The sequence below is a fragment of the Chrysochloris asiatica genome, unplaced genomic scaffold (assembly GCF_000296735.1).
Source record: "Chrysochloris asiatica unplaced genomic scaffold, ChrAsi1.0 scaffold00190, whole genome shotgun sequence".
Lineage (NCBI taxonomy): Eukaryota > Metazoa > Chordata > Mammalia > Afrosoricida > Chrysochloridae > Chrysochloris > Chrysochloris asiatica.
In genome coordinates this window covers 4,399,669-4,408,265 of record NW_006408708.1, presented here as the reverse complement: position 1 = coordinate 4,408,265, position 8,597 = coordinate 4,399,669, and positions in this window count along the sequence as shown.

Sequence of the window (8,597 nt, the reverse complement as noted above, 5' to 3'; positions counted from 1 at the left end):
TATATTCTGGAATAATTGGAGTAGAATTGGTGACAGCTCTTCCCTGAATGCTTGGTAGAACTCACCAGTGAAGCCATCTGGGCCTGGACTTCTTTTGGTTGGGAGTTTTTGATAAACTGGTTAATATCTTCTTTTGTTATGGGTCTGTTCAGGTTTTCTACTTCACTCTATGTAAGTTTATGTAGGTCATGTTTTTCTAAAAATATATCCATCTCTTCTAAGTTTTCAAATTTGTTGGAGTACAACTCTCCATAGTATTCTGTTATTATCCTTATGGTTTCCTTTGGTTCTGTTGTGATATCGGCCATGTGGTTTCCAAAGCGTGTTATTTGTGTTTTCTTCCTCTCTCTTTTGTTATGTTTGCCAATGGTCTGTCAATTTTAGTTATCCTTTCAAAGAACCAGTTTCTTGTCCGATTGATTCTTTCTATAACTTCTCTGTCAGATGTTACAACTTTCCTTGTTGAAAGCAAAGGTGACTTTAAATACTTATAGGTAAAGATCAAAGTTCACAGTCTTTGGTATGGGTTGCACCTCAATGTAAAGAAAACAAATATCTCAGCACTGGACTGATAGATAACATCATGATAAATGTAGAAAAACTGAAGTTTTTAAAGAATTCATTTTGCTTGGATTCACTATCAACACTCATAAAAGCGGCAGACAAGAAATTTTACAGCACATTGAATAAAGCAAATCTGTTGCACAAGACTTCTTTAAGCTGTTAAAGAGCAAAGATGTCAGTTTGAGGACCAAGGTACGCCTGACCCAAACGATGGTATTTTCAGTAGCCTCATATGCATGTGAAAATTGGACAGTGAATAAGGGCGATCATAGAAGAATTGATGTATTTGAGTTATAGTGTTTGAGAATAATATAGACTCTCAAAAGAACACATAAATCTGTGTTGGCAGATATACAAGAAGAATGCTCAGAAGAAGCCAGGATGGCAAGACTTTATCACTCATACTTTGAACACGGTATAAAAAGGGATCAGTCCCTAGAGTACATCACACTTAGTATAATGTGTAATATCAGAAAAAAAGAGGAAGACCCCAATAAAATGGATTGTTAGCAGTGACAACAGCAATAGGCTCAAACATAACAATTATGAGGACAGCACATGACTGGGAAATGGTTTGTTTGTTGTGCATAGGGTTGCTATGAGTCTGAGCCAACTCGAGGACACCTAACAACAACAGCAACGTGTTGTTGTTAGGTGCCATCGAATTGGTACAGACTCATAGCAACCCTATGCACAACAGAATGAAATACTGCCCGATCCTGGGCCTACCTCAGAATTGTTGCCACGCTTGAGCCCTTTGATGCTGCCATATTGCCAGTCATCTTTCTGGAGGTCTTCCTCTTTTTCTGCAACCCTTCACCTTGCCAAATATGATATCCTTCTCTAGCGACTGGTCCCTCCAGACAATATGTCTGAAGCATGCAGGATGAAGTTTGGCCATCTTGGCCTCCAAGAAGCACTCTGGCTGTACATCTTCCAACTCAGATGTGTTGATTCTTTTGGCAGCCCATGGCACTTTCACTATTCTCTTCCAACACCATAACTCAAAAGCATCACTTCTTCTATGATCTTCCTTATTTACTGTCCAGCTTTCGCATGCATATGAGGTTATTGAAAGTACCATGGCTTCAGTCAGGTGCATTTTGTCCTCAAACTGACATCTTTGCTCTTCAACACTTTCAAAAGGTCTTGTGCAGCAGATTTGCCTAATGCAATATGTCGTTTGATTTCTTGACTGCTGCTTCCATGAGTGTTGATACTTGATACAAGAAGAATGAAGTCCTTGACAACTTCAATCTTTTCTCCTTTGATAAGAGTGATGTTTATTGGTCTAGTCATGAGGATTTTCATTTTTCTTACAATGAGATGCAATCCATACCGAAGGCTGTGGTCTTTGATCTTCACCAGTAAGTATTTTAAGTCTTCTTCACTTTAAGCAAGCAAGGTTGTATCATCTGCATATCGCAGGTTGTTAATGAGTCTTCCTCCAGTTCTGATGCCATGTTTTTCTTCATATAACCCAGTTTTTCAGATTATTTGCTCAGCATTCAGGTTGAATAAGTATGGTGAAAGAATACAACCCTGTCACACACTTTTCTTAATTTTAAACCATTCAGTGTTCCCATGTTCTGTTAGAATAACTGCCTCTTGGTCCATGTACAGATTCCTCATGAGCACAATTAAGTGTTCAGGAATGCTTATACTTCACAAAGTTGTCCATAGCTTGTCATGATTCACACAATTGAAAGCCTTTGTGTAGTCAATAAAGCACAGGTAAACAGCTTTCTGATATTCTCTGCTTTCAGCCAATATCCATTGGACATCAGAAATGATATCCCTCATTCCATGTCCTCTTCTGAATCCAGCTTGAACCTTTGTAAGTTCTCTGTCAATCTATGATTGCAACCATTTCTGTATTACCTTTAGTAAAACTTTACTCACATTGGATATCAAAGACATTGTCCGATGATTTCCGCATTCCGTTGGGTCACCTCTCTTTGGAATGGGCACAAATATGGATCTCTTCCAATCAGTTGCCTAGATAGTTCTCTTTCAAATTTCTTGGCAGAGATGAGTGAGTGCCTCCTGTGCTGCCTCAGTTTCTTGAAAGATTTAAATTTTTATGCCATCAATTCCTGGTGCCTTGTTCTATGCCAATTCCTTCAATGCACTTTGGATTTCGTCCTTCAGTATCATTAGCTCTTGATCATATACCACCTCTTGAAATGGTTGTACATCAACCATTTGCTTTTGGTAGAGTGACTCTGTGTATTCCTTCCATCTTCTTTTGATGCTTTCTGCATCATTCAATAATTTGCCCAGAGAATCCTATAATAATGAAAATTGAGGCTTGGCTTTTTCTTCAGTCCCCCAGATTGAGAAATGCTGAGCCTGTTTGCCCCCTTTGGTTTTCTGACTCCAGATCTTTGCACATTTCATTGTAATATTTGACTCTTTCTTCTCCAGCTAATCTTTGAAATTTTCTGTTCATTCTCGTAACTCCTCATTTCTTCCATTTGCTTTAGCATCTCTACTCTGGGAGAGCAAGTTTCAGTGTCTCTTCTGACATCCATTTTGACCTTTTCCTTCTTTCTTGTCTTATTAATGACTTCTTGCTTTCTTTCTGTATGATATTCTTGATGTCATCCCAGAAATCTTCTGGCCTTTGGTCCTTAGTGTCCAATGTATCAAAACTGTTCTTCAGATGATCTCTAAATTCAGGTGGGATACATTCAAGGTTATATTTTGGCTCTCGTTGATTTGTTTCCATTTTCTTCAGCTTCAGTTTAAATTTGCATATGAGCAATTGATGGTGTTCCACACTTTGCCCCTGGTCTCGTTTTTACTGATGATAAGAAGCTTTTCCATCATCTCTTTCCACAGATGTCAATGTGATTTCTGTGTATTCCATCTGGTGAGGTCCATGTGTATAATTGTCTCTTATGCTGTCTAAATAAAGTATTTGAAATGACCAAATCATTGATTTTGCAGAATTCTATAATGCGATCTGCAGCATCATGTCTATCACCAAGGCCATATTTTCTGATTCCTCTTTGCTCCCAACCTTTGCATTCCAATCACCAGTAATGATCAATACATCTTGATTGCATGTTTAATTAATCAATTTCAGACTGAAGTAGAATTCTTCTCTTTTGTCATCACTGGCCTTAGTGATTGGTGCATAAATTTGAATAATAGTGGTATTAACTGGTCTTCCCTGCAGGTACATGGATATTATCCTATCACAGACAACGTTGTACCTCATGACTGATGTGAATATGTTCTTTTTGACAATGAATGCAACTGTTAACCCATGTGAGCCTTTAACTATGTGCTAAAGTTAGGGTCTTCTTGGGAGAACTCACCGCTATGGGAATTCTGCAATATATTTTTTTCTCTTCTCAACAACCATCAGAGCCAACTTCTCTAGGCTTTGAAACTAGCACATAGAGGAAGCTTTGTTGTCTCTCTGAGAACATGCTTCTCTCACTGTCTGGGTAATGCATAGCTTTACATAGGAAGGATGGTCCTACACTTTTTATTGGCCCACTTACACTTCATAATACCCACAGTTATGGCCTCTGCAAGCACAAGAGGATTTTTTCATCTTGAAGAATATTGAATCCACAAAGTATTTTCTAACAAGTGAAAGAATCATTGAAAATGGTGCCCAGTGATTAAAGATTTCCACAGTGACCCTTCCCTAGAGTGAAATGTGAGGTCCTACTTTGGCAGCACCATCTACCAGAAAGGATCTTCATAGACATGCTGTGTCACTTGCTTCAGAGCCAGGATTGGGCTGGCACATTGCCTTGTTGAAGTGAGCATCCCACCATACTAATTGATGGGTATGAGTACAGACATGCTAGAGAACCAGTGTGCACATCAGTTTGAAGTAGGAGAAGAGTATCAGCCCAGAAATATATAAAAACTGTCAGTTGTGCTGAGTTCATGTGCCAGGGCAAAGGAAAATATGGTATCCATGTCACTGCTACAGTTGAAAGTTGACTTTATTTTTAAATGACCCAAATTGCTGAGAAAGCGAGGAAAGTCTGAGTCTGTGTAGAAGGAAGGGGCAAGCTTTCAAAAGAAACATTCAACTGTGGTACAAAATGTTGTTTCATTTTGTTTTTAATATAAACTACTTCTTGATTAAAGCAATTTTGGACAGATATAAAAATGAAGTCAATACAGTGAAGACCTCCAAATTTTGTCACAGCTCAGGAAGACACAGGTTACTGCTCCCTACTTGGAGAATAAGTGAGGCCACAGTTGCTCAGTGGTAGAATTCTGGCTTTACATTCAAGAGACCAGGGTTCAAATTTCAGGCAGTGAATAACTACCACCCATCTGTCATTTAAGTTGATGTGTTGCAGTAATGCTTAAGAAGTTTCATCAGAACTTCCAGACAAAAACAGACTAGTCAGAAAAGCAGGCAAGATACCTCTAAAAAATCAAAAAGGCAGCGTTTCATTCTTTTGTGTATGGGTTGCCATGAGTCTGGATAGACTCAAGGGCAGCTAACAACAATTTGGTGTTACATCTCTTCCACTTCCTCTTCCTACTCATCCTGATGTCACAGTTCTCCCATGGCATCAACCAGCTCAATTGTAAGAACATCCAGTAGGTCAATTCTCCACCCAAGAGCACACCATTCAGTCTGAATTCTCTTATCAATTACATTTTGATATAGAAAATTCCTCTATTGGAAGCAACAGACCACTTTTAGTTCACAAGAGAAAAATTTGACAATATTAGAACAAGGAAGACTTTAGAGTGTGTCATGAATGTACATTAGTAGATACTATTCTATGTTTGGTATTTTGGTATGGCTGTGTAGGATAAGCACTGGACTGCTAACTGTAAAGTTGGCAGATCAAATCCCACTAGCTCCTTGGAAACCTTATACAGGATTGCTATGAGTTGGAATCAACTCAATGGCACTTAACAATCTTAAACATTCCTTTTACCTCTATAGCTGGCAGCCTGGAAATAAACTTAGCCCAGGAATAAATAAGTTGAAAGACTCCAACACTTAATAACAGATACTGGGTCATCAAGATGCAAGGCCAGGTAGCTGATGATTACATTGGTAATCACTTCATAATATCCACAGTTACTGAGATGAATCTGTACTTTAGTGTAGCCATATATCCCAGCATAAAATACAAAGCTGAAATACAAAGAAGCTTTAATTGAACTTTCAAAAAGCACTTCGTTTAAAGCTTTTGAGCTGGCTCCATTTTATAAACAATGGAATGTTTGTGCAGAGTAGGAATAGAAGCCATTACTCTGGACCTAAGTTTACACTGCCTTTCTTTCCAATTGCAAAAATGTTGCATGCCTCCTAACATTCATGCTATAAAGTCAAGATGAAGGTCAAAGTCAATGTGATCATGTTTAATTCACTTTCAGTTTCATCCATACTTTTATGGTTGATTGGTTGGTTTCATTTACACTTCTTTTTGTAGACTATTTCGATGCATCAACCTAAAAGGAACAAACACAGGGTGGGATGGAGTTGTGAGAATCAAACCAAAGGCCTCTTCATCTCAGCTAAGTTAAGACCATACAAAATAAGGCTATTCTATTCTTACTAAAAGTCTCCAATTGTTCACTTGAAACCAATGGGTGGTACTGCCTATCCAGAACAAAAGCCAAAACAAAACCATTTGCATTTTAATAAGAGATGGCACTGAAAGAAGAGTTGATTGAACAGCATTTATTGAAAGGTAAGCAAAATCATTTGGACTTAATGGTTCTACTTATGATGACTTGCAGTTTGGGATGTATTTCAAGCTTATTGCATGGAAATGTATGTCCATAATTCCCTGAAGTTCTCAGTAGAATGGCTTGTGCTTGTGGGCATTTCCTTATCTTGGATTCAAATCACATACATTTTGATCAGTCCAGTCAACTTGCTGTGGCACTGTAGGATAAGCACTAGACTGCTAACCACAGGTCAGAAGTTCAAACCTGCCAGTTGCTCCTTGGAAACGCTATACAGGGTTGCTATGAGTTGGAATCTACTCAACAGCATTTAACAACAAGCAGCTTTCTAAATCGACTGTCGCTGGATATCTCTCCACACAAACAGCTTTCACCAGGAGCTTTAAAAAGTCACAGGTTGATGGGATGACACATGAATTTTTATTTGTGGCTAATTGAAGGTCAGAGGGAGGAAGCTGGTCAATTTCCTACTCAGTTTTCCTCATGTCATTTGTTCTTCTTACTAATAAAACAGTCTTTGAAATCCTCAATCTACAGTTCCTTCTGACATTCTAACTGCTGTTCAGAGGTGGTGTTGTTGGTTAATGCGTCAGACTTCAAAGCCATTTGAACTGCAAAGTTGGCAGTTCAAACTCACCAGCTGCTCCTCAGAAACCCTATACAAGGTTGCTATGAATTGGAATTGACTTGATAACACTTAACAACAACATCAACAGCTTAACTCTTTATAATTTCTGCTTTTGAAACATGAATGTGAATGGTTGATTATTCCTTCACAATTCATCAACAATTCTGTACACTATTCCTCAAGAAATTTGGAAGACAGCTTCCTGGTCAATTGGCTGCAAGAGATCCAGCCCTTTGTCCATTCCAAAGAAAGGTGATCCAACAGAATTAAAAATTATAAAATAATATCGTTAGTTTCACAAGTAAAACTTTCTGAAGATTATTTAAAAATGGTTCCAGCAGTGCATCAACAGGAAACTACCAGAAATTCAAGCTAGGTTCACATGAGGATACTGAATGAAGGATATCATTGTTGATAGAGTTAGCTGAATGTCGAGGATAGCAGAAAGATGCTTACTTGTGTTTTACTGTATGCAAAGGCATTGGATTATGTGGATCCTAACAAATTATGGATAACATCACAAAGAATGATAATGCCAGAACACTTAATTGTGTTCATGGGTAGCCTGCATATAGACCAAGAGGCAGTCTTTCAAACAAAACAAGGGGACACTGAATGGTTTAAAATCAAGAAAAGTGTTTGTCAGGGTTTTTTACTGCACTTATTCAATCTGTATGCCGAGCAAATAATTTGAGAAGCTGGATTATATGAAGAAGAGTGCAGCATCAGGATTGGAGGAAGACTCATTAATAACCTGTAATAGGTAGATGGTACAACTTTACTTGCCCAAAGCAAAGAGGACTTGAAACACTCACTGATGAAGATGAAAGACTACATTCTTTGGATTACACCTCACCATAAGGAAAACCAAATATAAACAGAGAAAATACTGATGTTGTTAAAGATTTCATTTTACTTTTCATAATCAACACCCATGGAAGCAGCAGTCAAAAAATCAAACAATTATCACATTGTGCAATGTATTGCATTAGGAACATTTGCTGCAAAACAACAACAACAACAACAAAAGAGTGTTGAAAAGCAAAGATGTCATTTTGAAGACTAAGGTATGCCTGACACAAGCCCCAGTATTTTCTATCACATCATATGCATATAAAAGCTGGACAATCAACAAGGAAGACCTAAAAAGAATTACTGCTTTTGAATTGTGTTCTTGGTGGAGACTATTAAATATACAATGGACTGCCAGAAAAAACAAACAAACAAATCTGAAGAATAAAGCTGGGATACTCCCTGGAAACAAGGGTGGTGAGACTTTGTCCCACATACTTTGGACATGTTATCAAGAGAGATTAGTCCATAAAAAAGGACATCATACATTTTAAAATAGGTCAACAAGAAAGGAAGACCCTGAACACGATGGACTGATGTAGTGGCTGTAACGATGGAACCAAGCATGTACATGAAGTCACTATGAATCAGTACTGACCCGATGATACCTAACAACAATATTAACAACTGTTAATTATTTCATTACCCTACATTTTGCTTCTACAACAAGAGTATAAAAAATCTAGTATCTGACTATTTTGTGCATTAACATACAACTACCTATAATGTCTGTCAGTATGTCATACTGTGGGGACTTACCTGTTGCTGTGATTCTGAAAGCTATGCCACAGGTATTTGAAAAACCAGTGGGTTCACCCATGGTGGACAGGTTTCAGCTGAGCTTCCAGACAAAGACAGACTA